Source organism: Mobula birostris, chromosome 6 (assembly GCF_030028105.1).
Source record: "Mobula birostris isolate sMobBir1 chromosome 6, sMobBir1.hap1, whole genome shotgun sequence".
NCBI classification, from domain to species: domain Eukaryota; kingdom Metazoa; phylum Chordata; class Chondrichthyes; order Myliobatiformes; family Myliobatidae; genus Mobula; species Mobula birostris.
In genome coordinates, this window is record NC_092375.1 from 133,420,338 (window position 1) to 133,437,036 (window position 16,699).

Sequence of the window (16,699 nt, forward strand, 5' to 3'; positions counted from 1 at the left end):
CCGCTTTGATTTTTCTACCCTTTCCTCCCCGCATCCACTTCCCACCGCGATCCTCTCTCACACCAACGATAACAATAACCGAACCCATCCGCTGTCCTCTCCTCTCCCTCTTACCGCTCTCCCTTCGCCACAACTCCGACTCACGGCCTCGCCGGAATCTCAACAACAGCCTCACTGTTGACGTCACTATAGGATGTCATTGCGCTCTGGGTGCGGCTCCGAGCTGCCTACGTGCGCGCACTCCGCAGCCAGCGAGGACGCGGAGACGATGTGTGAGCTGTGCCGCGGACGGCGGGGTCAAGCGCATGCGCGCTCGGGACGACCAGCTTGTTATAGATGCGAGATGCGAGTGCACATTGGGATTCTGTCTATCTGGACAGCGCTGAAGGGAAGTTCCATGATACTATCTTCAGAAAAGAAACAACAGACTCAGTGGCAATAGAAGTACACATCTATTTACAAAGTTTCAGATTATCCTGTCCTTGACCTTCACAAATTTGCAGATACAGCAGCACAACTTTCTTGGAGAATACTTTGGGTTTGAGACAAACTTTCTCCCATACCACTATGTTGAGAAGACGCCAGTGTGTGAATCTTTTAACAGGTGGTCACTGCACACCAGCTATGATAGAGACTTGACAGAACAATATCAGGGTTTGATATCGAGGAAGTTCAAAACAATTAACCCATATGGTTAGCACATACATAGTCATACAGCACAGTACCAGGCCCTTGGGCCTACTATCTCCATACTGCCCATGTGCACAGTTCCTTTTTTGCCCACATTGGCACTGTGTCCTTTTTATAACTTATCGGTTTACATTGCCTTGTAAAAGTATTCAGCTCCCAACCCTTTGTTCACATAAATAAGTAATACAACCAGTGATTGTGATTAATTTATCTGAAATTTTTTATTTGTTAATCACATGTACCTTTAACAGTAGAGCCCAAAAAGCAGGGAAAATTGTAAAGCATGAAAAACTAAAAATTCAAAATCTGAAATGTCAGCTGTTCAAAAGTATTCATCCCCTTTTCTCAGAACTTAAACTATCTCTCGCAGCTATTACAGCCAGTAACACACATCAAATTTGCTGGTGAACGCAGCAGGCCAGGCAGCATCTGTAGAAAGAGGCACAGTCGACGTTTCGGGCCGAGACCCTTCATCAGGGCTAACTGAAGGAAGAGCTAGTAAGAGGTTTGAAAGTGGGAGGGTGAGGGGGAGATCCAAAATGATAGGAGAAGACAGGAGGGGGACGGATGGAGCCAAGAGCTGAACAGGTGATTGGCAAAAGGGATATGAGAGGATCATGGGACAGGAGGCCCAGGGAGAAGGAAAAGGTAGAGGGGGAAAAAACCCAGAGGATGGGCAAGGGGTATAGTCAGAGGGACAGAAGGAGAAAAAGGAGAGAGAGAGAAAGAATGTGTGTATATAAATAAACAATGGATGATTACAGCCAGTAGTCTTTTTGGATAAGTCTCCGTTAGCTTTACACAATGTGATGAAGCAAGACTTTCCCTTTCCTCCTTGCAAAATTGCTCAAGCTGTGCCAGGTTAGTTGGAGAGCAGCAGTGGACAGCAGTCTTGAGGTCTTGCCAGAGATGTTCGATTGAGTTAAGGTCAGGACTCTGGGCCACTCAAGGACATTAACTTTCTTCATTTGAAGCCACTCTTTTGTTGCTCTGGCAGTGTGCTTTAGGGTGTTGTCCTGCTGAAAGATTAACTTTCTCCCTAGTTTAAGCTTTCTGGTGGAGCCTAGAAGATTTTTTAGCCAGGAACTTGCTGTATTTAGCAGCATTCATCATCCTATCAATCCTGACCAGATTTCCACTCCTTCTGCTGAAAAGCATCCCCATAACATGATGCTATCTCCACCATACTTTACAGTCAGCATGTTGTTACCTACCTGATGCACAGTATCAGATTTATGCCACATGTACTGCTAAAAACATATCCTTGCTTGTAAAAGTTCTGCAAAATAAAACTTAGAAAATACTATAAGGATGTAGAAGAATGTCTTGTGGTTGGATGAGATCAAAGTGGTACTTTTTGGCCTCAACACTAAGCGATACATGTGGCACAAATCTAATACCGCGCATCAGCCAAGTACTATAAAGTATGGTGGAGGTAACATCATACTATGGAAACGTTTCTCAGCAACAGGGACTGGAAATCAGGTGAGGATTGTTGGGAAGTCGGATGCTGCTAAATTCAGAGAGATCCTGGATAAAAACCTGCTAGCCTCTGCCAGAAAGCTTAAACTGGGGAGGAGTTTGTATTTCAGCAGGACAACACCACTAATACCAGAGCAACCATGGAGTGGCTTCAAATGAAGAAAATTGATGTCCTTGAGTGGCCCAGTTTAACCAATTGAACATCTTTGGAAAGACCTCAAGACTGATGTCCACCAATAAACCTGACACAGCTTGAGCAGTTTTGCAAGGAAGAACGGGCATAATTTGCTTCATCACATTATGAAAAGCTAACAGAGACTTATCCAAAAAGACTACTGGCTGTAATAGCTGTGAGAGGTGATTCAACTAAATACTTCACAAAGGGGGATGAATATTTTTGAACTGCTCACATCTCAGTTTTTGAATTTTTTAGTTTTTCATACTTTACAATTTTCCCTTCCTTTTAGGCCTCTACCGTGATTAAAAAAAAGGAGCATGTGATTCACTAACAAAATTTCTCAGTTAAGTTGATCAAAACCCCTGGTTGTAATACCCATTTACGTGAACAAAGGGTTGAGGGGCTGAATACTTTTACAAGACAATGTTAGTGTCTGTCTAGATGCCTCTTCAACATATTGTAAATGTATCTAAGATTGTTTTCCAGATATCAACCATGTTCTGTGTTAAGGAAAAAAAAATCACCCCTCAGATCCCCTTTAAAACTCCTTCCTCCCACCTTAATCCCATACCCTCAAGGTTTGCTAATGCTACCATGTCAGAAAAAATTTCTGACCATCTGTCCTATCTATGCCTCTCATAATCTGAAATATTTCTGTCATGTCACTCCTCAGCCTCCTTCACAGCAGAGAAAAGAAGTCGGCCTAAGCAATCTCTCCCCATTGTTAAAGTACTCCAATCCAGATAATGAATCTCCTCAGCACTCTCTCCAATGCAACCACATTCTTCCTATAGTGTGGCTACCAGAACTGTATTGAGTACTCCAAATGTGGTCTCAATCTACAACTTCACTCAAAGACACTTCCTCTCACCACAACACCCCACTATCATTTTCCCCTTCAGTAACTCCCTCTTCCTTTCCCTGAGACCCTCTTGTCCCCAAAGCTCGAGCCAGTAGCCACGTCAAGTAATAAGAAAAATGACCAACCTTTTAGGCACAAGAGGGATCTCAGATTTACCAATTCATTTGAACCGCACCGCCAACCTTGAGGCGCACTGACGTGACGCTGTAGATAATGTGTTTGAATCGGGTTGAGAACCCTACAGTCTGGACTGCTACCACGGCTGGTGCTATAACAAAGAAGGAGGCCTTCATGAAAGTCTCTCCTAATTGACTATATAAATCTCTTAAGAGTTTAAAATTTACCATTCGAAGCACTGTGTTTGAATTAATAGCTTTAAGAACTGGTTTCGCATTATCGCTTTAAGAACTAGTACTGAGTAGCGGTTTACTGAATGGCCGCATAGCCGTTTACTTCTGGTTAGGGTTTTCGTTTTTTTTTTCATTGTTTATCAGGGTTTAATAAATGTTTGTTTGTTTCTAAATTCGGACTGGATATATTAATTGTTGCCGATCATATGACGTTAATTGGGGGGTCTTCGGGATTTGTTCCAATTTTGAGTGTAAGTGTTTGTTTAATTTTCAAACCTGATTTGGAAAAGGGAATATACCTGATTCTTTTGTTTGATTGGGGTGTGAGTGGTATTCGGCAGCAATGGGTATTGACGAGTTTATGGAAATGCCAAACCCGGAGGTTTTATGAATGCGAGAAAACCTGAGGTGTCGGAGATTGCTAAAAGGTTGAACCTTAAAGGTATTACGAAGGGTACAACTAAGCCCATAATATAGAGAAAAATCGCGGAGCATTATGTGATTTTGGGAGAGTTTGATGAGGGGGTGTTAGAGAGGTTTCCAGTGAGTACACTGGAAATGCAGTTGCATCTTCAACAGATAAAGTTTGAGAAATTTAAAGCGGGAATGGCTGAAAGAGAGGCAATTAAAATAAGAGAATTTCAAGAAAGAGAAGCTGAAAACCTGAGGAAATTTGAGCTAGAGATGGAGAAATTAAAGATGGAAAATCGATCTTCTGGTTCTAGGAAACAGTTTGTAGCAAGCCGTGAGGTTGCTTTGGCTCCTCCATTTAATGAGACAGAAGTGGATAAATATTTCCAGCATTTTGAAATTGTTGCTCTGAGCTTAGAGTGGCTGAAAGAGAAATGGCCAGTGATGTTACAAAGTATAATTAGGGGAAAGGCACAAGTTTATACTGCTTTAAATGCTGAGCAAGCACTTGATTATGATACTGTGAAGCAGCATATATTAAAGGTGTGTGAGCTAGTTCCAGAAGAGTATAGAGAAAGATTCAGAAATTTGAAGAAACCAGTGGAAAAAACTTACGTGGAATTTGCCTACGAGAAATGTGTGTCTTTTGAGAGATAGGTTTCCTCTAAAAATGTGAATGGGGAGTATAATAAATTAAAATAGTTGATTTTGCAGGAGGAATCTAAAAGAAGCATTCCTGTTGAAGTGAGGACATATGTAAATGAAAGGGACACTGCTACATTGCAGGAGATTGCTAAATTGGCTGATGAGTATACTTTAATTCATAAGAGTAAATTTTCTCCAGGTAGAACCTTTAAAAGGAAAAAAAGCACAGAGAGTCAAAGTAAACCAGAAATTAAATCTGAAATTAGTGAGAAAGGTAAGGATGAAGGGAGACATGAAGGAAAGACATTTTGGTATTATTTGTAATTATTGTAAGAAACCTGGTCACGTAATAGCTAACTGTTTTCGACTGAAGAAGAAAAAGAAGGAAGCTGTCCCAGATGCTTGCGTGCAACATAGTCATAGTCATAGTCATACTTTATTGATCCTGGGTGAAATTGGTTTTTGTTACAGTTGCACCATAAATAATAAATAGTAATAAAAACCATAAATAGTTAAATAGAATTATGTAAATTGTGCCAGGAAATAAGTCCAGGACCAGTCTATTGGCTTAGGGTGTCTGACCCTCCAAGGGAAGAGTTGTAAAGTTTGATGGCCACAAGCAGGAATGACTTCCTATGACTGCTCTGTGTTGAAAAACATATTGAAAAACTTGTAAAGCCACAGGGTTCAGAAAATACAAATGAGGTCTTGTTAGAGTCTGACCGAGTTAAGAGGGGATATGAACATTTTATAACTGAAGGATTTGTATCCTTGAAAGAGGGATCCACTCCTGTACCAATAAAAATACTTAGAGATACTGGAGCTTCTCAATCACTAATATTAGATAATGTTCTAAAGTTTAGTGATGTGTCTGACATTGGTGAGGTAAACCATATAAGAGGAGTTGGGAATGCCCTTATGCCTGTACATTTACATAGAGTAAATTTAAGGTCAGGGTTAGTTACAGGACCTGTTAAAGTAGGACTACAACCCAGTTTACCTGTGAATGATGTTGCTCTGTTGTTAGGGAATGACTTAGCTAATGGACAAGTTTTTCCTGATGTACATTTGACAATAAAGCCTATTTCTGAGGATTCTGGGGATTCTAACACAGATACTTCCTGTGTTGTAACTCGAGCTATGGCTAAAAAGACTGATGTACAGGATGAGGTTGTTACCCATGACAGTTCAACTCGGGATGCAAATTTTGAGGATGTGTCAGAAACTTTCTTACCTTCATTATTTGATCAAGGTTCTTATGATAAGTCTGACCATGACGATTTGTCTTTATCTCGGAAGGAGATGATAGCAGAGCAGGGTACAGATCCTGAGATAGTTAAATTAAAGGAACAAGCTCTTCCAGATAGTGAAATTAAGAAGGTGGCAGTAGGATATTATTTTGAAAAGGGAGTACTAATGAGGAAGTGGAGATCACCTACAATTCCTGCAAGTGAAGAATGGAAAGTTAATCACCAGGTAGTAGTTCCTAAAGTTTATCGAAATGAGATTTTAACTATGGCTCATAGTATTCCTTTGAGTGGCCATTTAGGGGTAAAGAAAACTATGAACAAGGTTTCTAAACATTTTTACCGGCCTAGTTTAAGAGAAGATGTAGCGACATTTTGTAGAACGTGTCCTACATGTCAAATTGTGGGTAAACCTAATCAGGTTACTCCAGTGGCCCCACTGCAAACAATTCCAGCATTTGGTGAGCCATTCTCAAAAATTATTGTAGATTGTGTAGGTCCTTTGCCAAAAACTAAAACTGGACATCAATATTTGTTAACTATTATGTGCACAGCGTCTAGGTTTCTAGAGGCAGTACCTCTTAGGAACATAACAGCCAAAACTGTGACAAAGGCTCTTAAAAAATTCTTTACTTATTTTGGGTTGCCTAAGGAAATACAATCAGATCAAGGTAGCAATTTTATGTCTGGATTGTTTCAGCAGATAGTTTATAAACTGGGAGCAAAACAGATTATCTTATCTGCATATCATCCGGAATCACAAGGAGCCTTGAAGAGATTTCATTCTACCCTTAAAAATATGATTAGGACGTATTGTGTGGAAAATGGAAAGGATTAGGATGAAGGCGTACATTTACTACTTTTTGCAGTACGAGAGGCAATGCAGGAATCATTAGGTTTTAGTCCTTTTGAGCTTGTGTTTGGGCATAGAGTTCGAGGACCTTTGGCCTTGTTGAAGGAACAGTGGATTAATAAAGAGATACACACTAATTTGTTGGATTATGTTTTAAAATTTAAAGAAAGATTACATAAAGCTTGTAGCTTGGAAAAGAAAACTTAAAATCAGCTCAAGAAAAGATGAAGACTTGGTATGATAAGGAAGCTAGGATGAGGTCATTTAAGCCTGGAGATAAAGTGTTGGTTCTTTTCCTGGTGCAAACAAACACAATACAAGCTAAATTTCATGGTCCTTATGAAATTAAATCCAAAGTAAATGATGTGAATTATGTGATAGAAACTCCAGATCAAAGAAAGCCAACACAGCTGTGTCATATAAATATGATAAAACAGTATTATGAGAAACAAAATGCTACTATGACTGTTGTGGTCAATAATAATGAATTTGATCCCTCTGAAAACTTAATGGATGATTCATCTGAAACTCATTTTAAACCCAACATTATTTCAGCTAGATTACCAAACTTAAAAATTCTGGAAAATATTGATGAAAAATTAGCTCATTTATAGTCAGAGCAGAGAGAGCAGATGAAACAATTCGTGTTTAAATATAGGGATTTATTTCCAGATGTTCCTAGAAGAAGCACCGTAGCTACACATGATGCAGATGTGGGAGATACGAAGCCTATAAAACACATCCATATTGAATTGAACAGGGAAAAATGTGAATTTGCTGAACAAGAAATTAAGTATATGTTAGAGAATAATATTATTAGATCTTCAAATTTGAATTGGAGTTCATCATGTGTTATGGTGCCTAAGCCAGACAATAGTATTAGGTTTTGTACAGATTACAGGAAGGTGAATGCTGTGACAAAGACTGATGCATATCTAATCACTAGGGTAGATGATTGTGTGGATAAAGTTGGACAAGCCAAGTTCCTTACAAAGATTGATTTGTTAAAAGATTATTGGTGTGTTCCACTGACGGATAGAGGTAGAGGGATTTCTGCATTTGTAACCCCATCCGGGTTATATGAATATAATGTTCTTCAATTTGGGATGAAGAATGCACCAGTTACTTTCCAGAGGATGATTAATAAGGTGCTTCATGGGTTGAAAGATACAGATGCCTATATTGATGATTTAGTTACAGGAAATAATACTTGGAAAGCACATATTACTGCAGTGGAGAAATTATTTGAAAGACTTTCAAAAGCTAACTTAACTATTAATTTAGCTAAAAGTGAATTTGGCCATGCCACTGTGACTGTCAAGGAAAAGGGTTAAGGAAATCAAACTCCGATTTAGTAACACAGTTTAATATTACAGGAGTACAATATCTTGATCACTCATAATAAATGTAAAGATAATGTGATTGCTGATTGTCTATCTAGATGTTAAATGTACAACGAAAATTTTTTACGCACTGGTATTTTAACATTTGTAACACATTTGTAACATTAGTTTGTAAAGTGCTGAAATATAACACTGTGTATATTGTGTACGTTGTAAATTTTATACCTTTGTATTTTTTGTGTAAATTGTTAATTGTTAAAATTTTGTTCCTTAAGAGACCAAAATTTTTTTTTGGAGGGAGGCGTTATATACCTCAAGGAGATCTTGTGACTTTCTTGTGAGAATGACGTAATGGTCTTTTGGAGGTCACCTGATGTAGTTTTCCCGCCGGTGTGGTCACGTGACGACATGTTCACCATGGGTATAAAACGGAAGACCCCTCGTGACGCAATTAGTTTTCCAGTTAGAACGTCAATGAGATACTCCGCCCCGCTGCTTATTTGCATTATGACGCAGTTTTGATTTTAAATGGAGTTTTATGTTCTAATGTAAGGTACAGAAATCTGAGCCAGCAGTTTGACCAATCGCTGCCAGGTCTGTTAATGTATCTTTTCAATAACATTGAAGAGTGAAGACGGGACCCTGAAGGAGACATTCGACGGGTTTGGAAAGGATTGACCATTATTGAATTCATTCAAGAAAGTGATCTGCATGAGATAGCCTCTGCTAAAAGTGGCAGAAAGGCTGTGCAGTATCTATTCTACGGAGGAAGGTCAGTGCCTTTAAAACTGTTTTATTTCGATCGTCGTGAATTCTGTGGATGAGGCAGGATCCGACTGGGAGTGGCAGTGACGTCGTGTCTTCGAGGAATTCGTTACTTCATGAAAGTCTCTCCTAATTGACTATATAAATCTCTTGGAGTTTAAAATTTACCATTCGAAGAACTGTGTTTGAATTGATCGCTTTAAGAACTGGTTTCGCATTATCGCTTTAGGAACTAGTACTGAGTAGCGGTTTACTGAATGGCCGCATAGCCGTTTACTTCCGGTTAGGGTTTTTGTTTTTTTTTCATTGTTTATCAGTGTTTAATAAATGTTTGTTTGTTTATAAGTCCTGACTCGATATATTCATTGTTGCCGATCACGTGACACAGACCAATCCAAATTCCCTACTTATTTTCCTTATAACCTATTCTCCCCAGTTCTCCCCCACCCCCGCAAAGATCATACCACCCACAACTAGGGGCAATTTGCTATGGTTGTGTCTTTTAAACATGGGAGGAAACTGGATCACCCAATGGTTAACCCACTTGGCTACTGTGACAACCTACAAACGTCTCAGGTCAGGATCAGGCCTGGGTCTCTGAGGCAGTAGTGCCACCCCCAACATGGTGTCCACTGGTTTTTGTACACTCTGTGGCAGATCTTGTCTGAAATGCACAGAAGTGCAGCTAGTAAAGCTGCTGCTTCACAGTGCCAGGTTCAATCCTGACCTCAGGCACTGTCCCTGTGGAGCTTGCGTATTCTCCGTGACCAGACAAGTTTCTTCCCATGTCCCAGAGACGTGCAAGTCGGTCGGTTTATTGGCTACTGTAAGTTACTCCTGGTGTGCAGAATCTAGGGGGAGGGCTGGAGGAGATGATAAGAATCACAAGAGTATTTAGCAGTTCCCTACCACAATTTTAACTCATTCCCATAGGATTGGTATTTGATGGTTAGCACAGCATTTGTGGGCCAAAGAGCCTGTTTCCTTGCTGTACCTCACTCTAGTTCTGACTTTATAAAGTAAAGAACATGCCACATTAACAAAATTACCCAGAAAGCAAAGGATCACAGTGCCCGCCTTTTCAATATATTGAAGGTGCACCACAGTATTCCAAATTATCCGAGTTATACACACACATCTTTTAGAAAGAACTGTGGAGGGCCTTCATCTAGGGAGTGGTGAGTACATGAAGCACACTGTCCAGGGGAGTGGTGGAAGCATAGTTGCTGGCAACATAGTTGCCTGGATGCACACCTGAATCACCTAGGCATAGAAAGCTGCAACCCAAGTGCTAGAAGATGGGATTAACATTAACGTCAAAGTACATTTTTTATCAAAGTATGTATATGTTACCACATTCGACCTTGAGATTCTTAATTTTGCAAGCATGTACAGGAAAATACAGAAATAAAATAAAATTTATTCAAAAATCTACACTATACCTAAAGACAGACAATCAATGTGCAAAAGACAATATTTTTCATTATGCAAATAAAAGAATAAACAATACTGAAGATTTGAGCTGCAGAGCCCTTGAAAGTCAGTCTGTAATTTATGGAATCAGCTCGCATTGTGGTGAGTGAAGCTGTCCATGCCAGTTCAGGAGCCTGATGGTTGTAGAAAATGGAAAGATGCCCACTGGTCAGTATGGATATGGTGGGCTGAATGGTTCGTCACCATGTTGTTGAACTCTATATACAAAGGCACACAAAGTACATGGATTTGTATACAGAACAGATAGGATCCCATGGATCAAGCACTGTCAACCAGTGAGTTAAAAAATGAAGTCTCTGTAAGGGGTTGAGACAGCAGCTCCTGGTCTCTGGGCCACATCTGCAGACAGACCCATTCACGTTGAACACACACAGATGATGTGCATGCCTTAAACTGGCACAGCTGCACACCACAACTAGACGTTCAAGGTCACTCTCCAAGTGCCTAAAAGCTGGCTGACATTGCTTGCAAGCCCCCTTCCATCAATCACGTTGTTAAATCAATTTTCAAAGCAGGTCAGTAAAACTCTGCTATTGGTTACATAAAATAATAAGTACTTAAATTAAAACTGGTGGGGAAACAGCTCAATCATCTTGCAAAACAGACACAAGCAACTCTGGTGATTAACCACAGATACTCAGCCTATTGTGGCAATCACAGCAGTGTTTTCTTTGCATGATCGGTGGCCACTTTATTAGGTACAACCTGTGCCTAATGAAATGTCTACTGAGTGTATGTTGGTGGTCCTCTGCTGCTGTAGCTCACCCACCTCAAGACTTGACATGTTGGGCATACAGTGATACTCTTCTGCACACCGCTGTTACAACACATGGTTATTTGAGTTACTGTCACCTTCCTGTCAACTTGAACCAGTCTGGACATTCTTCTCTGACCTCTTCCATTAACAAGCTATTTTCACCCACAAAACTGCTGCTGACTGGATACATGTGGGTTTTTGCACCATTCCACAGTCAAAGCCATTTAGAACACATTTCCTTCCCCATTCTTCAACTACTGCACAGAGTCTTGTCATCTTCAGAAGTTTTTTGATGACTCTGCCATAGTCTCAGCAAAGGAGATGAGGCTGAGTACAGGGCTACGTTAGGAAACTTTGTCACATGGTGTGAGCAGAATTATCTGCAGCTTAATATGAAGGAGACTAAGGAGCTGGTGGTAGACCTAAGGAACCGGTGACCCCTGTTTCCATCCAGGGGGTCAGTGTGGATATGGTGGAGGATTACAAATACGTGGGCATACGAATTGACAATAAACTGGACTGGTCAAAGAACACTGAGGCTGTCTACAAGAAGCGTCAGAGCCATCTCTATTTCCTGAGGAGACTGAGGTCCTTTAACATCTCCCGGACGATGCTGAGGATGTTCTACGAGTCTGTGGTGGCCAGTGCGATCATGTTTGCTGTTGTGTGCTGGGGCAGCAGGCTGAGAGTAGCAGACACCAACAGAATCAACAAACTCATTCTTAAGGCCAGTGATGTTGTGGGGATGGAACTGGACTCTCTGACGGTAGTGTCTGAAAAGAGCATGCTGTCCAAGTTGCATGCCATCTTGGACAATGTCTCCCATCCACTACATAATGTACTGGTTGGGCACAGGAGTACATTCAGCCAGAGACTCATTCCACCGAGATGCAACACAGAGCGTCATAGGAAGTCATTCCTGCCTGTGGCCATCAAACTTTACAACTCCTCCCTTGGAGGGTCAGACACCCTGAGCCAATAGACTGGTCCTGGACTTATTTCCTGGCATAATTTACATATTACTATTTAACTATTTATGGTTTTATTACTATTTAATTATTTATGGTGCAACTGTAACGAAAACCAATTTCCCCCAGGATCAATAAAGTATGACTATGACTAAGACTATGACTATGACTATTCTGCTGTTTGGTATGAACAACAACTGAAACTGCTTTTTCTCTCATGTGGTAATGCACCATTAAGCTGGGTGCCAAAATTGAAACTGCTTGACCACCTCTGTATGCTTTTATGCATTGGGTTGCTGCCACATGATTGACTGATTAGATATTTGCATTAACAAGCAGGTGTACTTAATAAAGTGGCCCCTGAGCGTATGTGGCTTGTACTTTGCATGGAACTCCTCCACACATATGCAAAGAACCTTCAGTAAGATACTGGAGTATGCACACCCACATTGAGATGGAGGCTGGAAAGATATGTATAGCAGGTAGTTGATATATTTCTGAACTTTTCAAGCCAAAAGAATGTCAGCTTGTGGAATGCAATTCCAATTTAGAGTAACGCAACATTAGATTATTATGTTACAATCTTGAGAAGTAATCACTTGCATGGAGATAATAATATTGATTTCACTTTAGGGGACCCTTCCCACTTGCATTCCATAACTAAAGAGAACTAAATATCTGAAGAGGTCACATGAACTCCTATCCTTGTTAATTGGCACACAGTCTTAACATAATTTTCATTATTAGGTAATTTAATACCCCAGGACGATACTTGGCTGATGTGTATACTGGGAGCTGACATGATTGAGACACAATAAAGAGATTATTCATTCTAAGAAATAACACTGGACAACAAAGATTTTGCTTCCTGAATATCTTTAGGTGTATCTTATGAATTTTGGGCTACTGATCATGAAAATCACCATGAAATTTCCCTATCACGCACCATTTTTTGAAATCACTTATATTTATAATGCAAGTCAATTAAAATGTTGCCTACAATGCAAGCTGGAAAGTTTCCTATCTTGTCCAGGCATGCTTGGGCATGCTTAGGTGGCGCGGCTGCTGCAGGACAGGACAGGTTTTGGTAATAATTATTGGGTTCAGGACTGTAAGGATGGAATTTGCTATCACCAGGCACAAAAATTTCTATGAAGGATTTTGACATTTGAGACAGATGCTTCCCAGAATAACTGATGCCAAGATTAAGGAAAGCAATTTTGTTGATTCACAAATCAAACAGGTCATCAATGACAGGCAATTTGAAGAATTTCTCATGGGACTGGAGAAAATCACATGGAAGGCATTCAAGGAAGTTGTTGAAATTTTTCTCGGCATCTACAGAGCACCAAACTACATGCAGCTGGCCGAAAGCATGCTTCAAGCATATAAAACCATGAAATGCAACATGTTACTAAGGATTCATTTTCTGCATTCCCATTTAGACTTCTTCCCTGCAAATCTTGGTGCTGTTAGTGACGAGCATGTTGAAAGGTTTCACCAGGACATTGCAGTCATGGAGAAAAGATACCAGGGCAACTGGAATCCATCAATGCTGGCAAGTTATTGTTGGACACTTAAGCGAGAAGCCTCAGACACTGAGTACAAATGAAAATCATTAACAAAATATTTTTAGCTTAGTTGAACTATTGCAAAGCATCAGCACCATTATGCAATTAAACACATTACATTCAATAAAAGTTAATTTGTTGTTTCTCGAAATTCCTACGTGATACAAGTAGTCTGAAATTATATTTGTGTTCATCTTCAAGCAGGCTATCATAAACAAAAAAAATTCTGAGGACGCAATTCTTTTGAAAAAATTTGTTGTCCAGTGTAACAAGGAGAAACACAAAGGATTTGGGATATTTATTTTGTTCTAGTTTAATGTGTGTAGCTGTGGCCCTTTCTAGATTGAACAAGAAAGGATAGTCATGCCTGCCTGGTGTTTTGAATGTTTGGGTAATACCGCATCAACTGATCTTCCCCACCCTCATCTCTAAAATAAAAGCTTCAGAACGAAGTACCATTCACAGCACTTGCCTGCTTAAGAAAGGACAGGACAGTTGAGAAAAGAAGTCTAAGCAAGACTAAGCATTAACTCAATAAACCAGGAGTCGAAGAATGATTGAATGACTAAATACCTGTGATGTCAGATGGAAGACAATTGATTGGCTAACCAACAAGAGACCTGTGGTGCATTTAAAGCCCTAACCAATAAGGAAGAGGAGAAGAAAAACCTGAAAAAGCAATATTGTTTTTTTTTTGATGCAGGCAAAATGGGCCCAAATATGCATTTTCCTACTACTGATGTCATTGAGAGTTTTTTGCCACATCAGGAGCACCTTCAGTGACACCGATCTGGACTCCATCAGAATACCCTAATGTAGCTTTCAGGGAATTCTTCAAGATTCATGATTGTTTAATGACATTTCCTGTACACCAGTGTAAAGGAGAATGAAATAATTGTTACTCTGAATATGATGCAGCACAAAAAAAACAAAGCTGTTGCATCCTCCAAATCTTTGTTTTCACTGAAATATTTATGATGATTGTCGATCCCTTCAAATTATTTGTAGTTCCCAACTTGCTGAAGTAGTGAAATCATTTCATTTTCACTCCAATTTCTCGCGTCTCTAAGTCTGAATGCTTGTAATTGCAGTGAGCAAAATAGATCTGAATTGTCTTGTCTTTCTCACCAACTACCAGTGACAAAAATGATTGTTTTTTGAACACATGCACCTGACGCTATTTTAAAAATGGTTTGCTCCAAGCCCGGTGTAGTGTCCAATGGCCGCAGTTCGGCAACAATCCCCTGTCCCAATTAAGCAGCATAGTATCCCAAATAAACAAACGAAATTCTGACTATTTTCTCAATTAGTATTAATTCTTTAAGGTTTGTCTCAAATAAGTGGCTGCTCCAATTAACTGATGGCCCAATTAACTGGAATCCACTATAATTAATAGGTCAGATGAAGGGTCTTTGACCTGAAACATTAACCTTGTTTCTTTCTCCATAAATGCTGCCTCGATCACTGAGTGTTTCTGACATTAAAACAGAAAGTGCTGGGAATTCTCAGCAGGTAGTGTTTCAGCTTTTTTTAATGCTAGGGTGAATGTCTTTGTATCAAATAGATGGTAAGTCATTACAAACCTTTATAAATTATTATTTAGACCTCAACAGGAACATTGTGTTGTACAGGGTCACAGAAAGATACAGCATAAAAGTAGAACCTACAAATCATGGAGCTCCAAGTATTAAACATCCACTTACACCAAAGGTTCATTTATTATCAAAGCACGTATCCATATACAACTTTGAAATTTGTCTTCTCCAGATAGCCATGAAACAAAGAAAAAAATTAAAGTCATTTAGAGAGAAACATCTAACTCACCCACCCACCCCCACCATGTACAAAAAAGAATGGCATACCCATCATCACCCCCCCTCCAACATTGATCCCATTTTATTTTCCCCACACTCTCATCAACTTCTCTCTCCCTCCCCCCACCCACCAAGGTTCTACCATTCACCAACACAGTATGGGCAACTCACAGCAGTTTATTAACCTACTGCCTCACACCTCTTTGGAATCCAAAGAAAATCCGAGTGGTCACAGAGAAATCTGCACAGAGCCCAAAGTTGGGCTTGAGTGTAGCTCTCTGGAGCTGAGAATCAGCCACCCTACCGCCATCCTGCCACTGGGTTTCACAGTCAGTTACGAGAGATGTCAAGGCCTTAGAGAGAGTGCAGATATTTACAAAAAGAATGAGTAAGTGAAGAAACTGGGATAAAGATAAAGGGGAGATTCTAAATGAGTCAATGAAGAATTTTAATACAACAAATTCACATGTTGAAGGTTGCATTTAAGGTCATTGGTAAAGGAAATAAGGAAGCCGAGAGGAGGTAAAGCAGGTCTTTTCCTGGAGTGAGCTCTTTTGCACTGTGTGAAAAATGGGTGAAAAGGGATTTAATGGTATCCATAAAAGTGAACTAGATGTATTTGAAAAAGAAAAATGTAGAAATACAGAGAAAGTGCTGAGAAGCGGATTTAATAGGATAAATGTCTCAAAAAACACATTTAAAAAAAAACTTGCACCAACTTGATGGGCCAAAATTTCTCCTTTATCACTGTGCTAAACAAAATGCTGTGGGTAAGCAGAAAACAGGCCTCAACATGAACTTACCATGTTAAGAACTAGACATGACCGCAGTTCCTTCTTCGCCTTGCATCTTGTGATGAATGAACCATATCTTTATCCTCAGGATTAGAACCTAACATTCCACTTTGAGATGGGAAAAGGCCATTCCAGTCTCTGTCTGTGCCAGCCTCTAGTACGGCTGTGGAAGGTGTGTGGAGCGAGAAAGTGGTCAGCGAAGTCTCTATGGAGAGCAGATCAAAAGATAATGATGTATAGGGATAGTTTTCTGGTCTATTGTCATTTCCCACCATCAATGGCTCTACATTTCCAGTATTCCATGTGCCATAATCTCCTTGCTATCTCTACCTGTTTGTATCGGGATTCCGGGGTGTTCGTCAGAAAGCTCATTCCAAATGTAACCTCGGTGTGGATGATGCACATCTATTCCTGTTTAAAGCAATGTTTCTATGTCCATTTCTCACAATCTTATTTTGAATAATCCTTTGCCATA

At 39.9% G+C, this 16,699-nt stretch overlaps 1 protein-coding gene across 1 annotated transcript in view; it reads right to left on the minus strand.

The window, feature by feature from the left end:
- pttg1ipb (PTTG1 interacting protein b) overlaps window positions 1-219 on the minus strand; it is a 36,258-nt gene extending 36,039 nt beyond the window's left edge. Inside the window, exon 1 of the mRNA XM_072261368.1 lies at window positions 115-219. The gene's annotated coding sequence lies outside the window, so the exon portion shown is untranslated. The remainder of the gene's footprint in view (window positions 1-114) is intronic.
- Window positions 220-16,699: the final 16,480 nt, after the last annotated feature.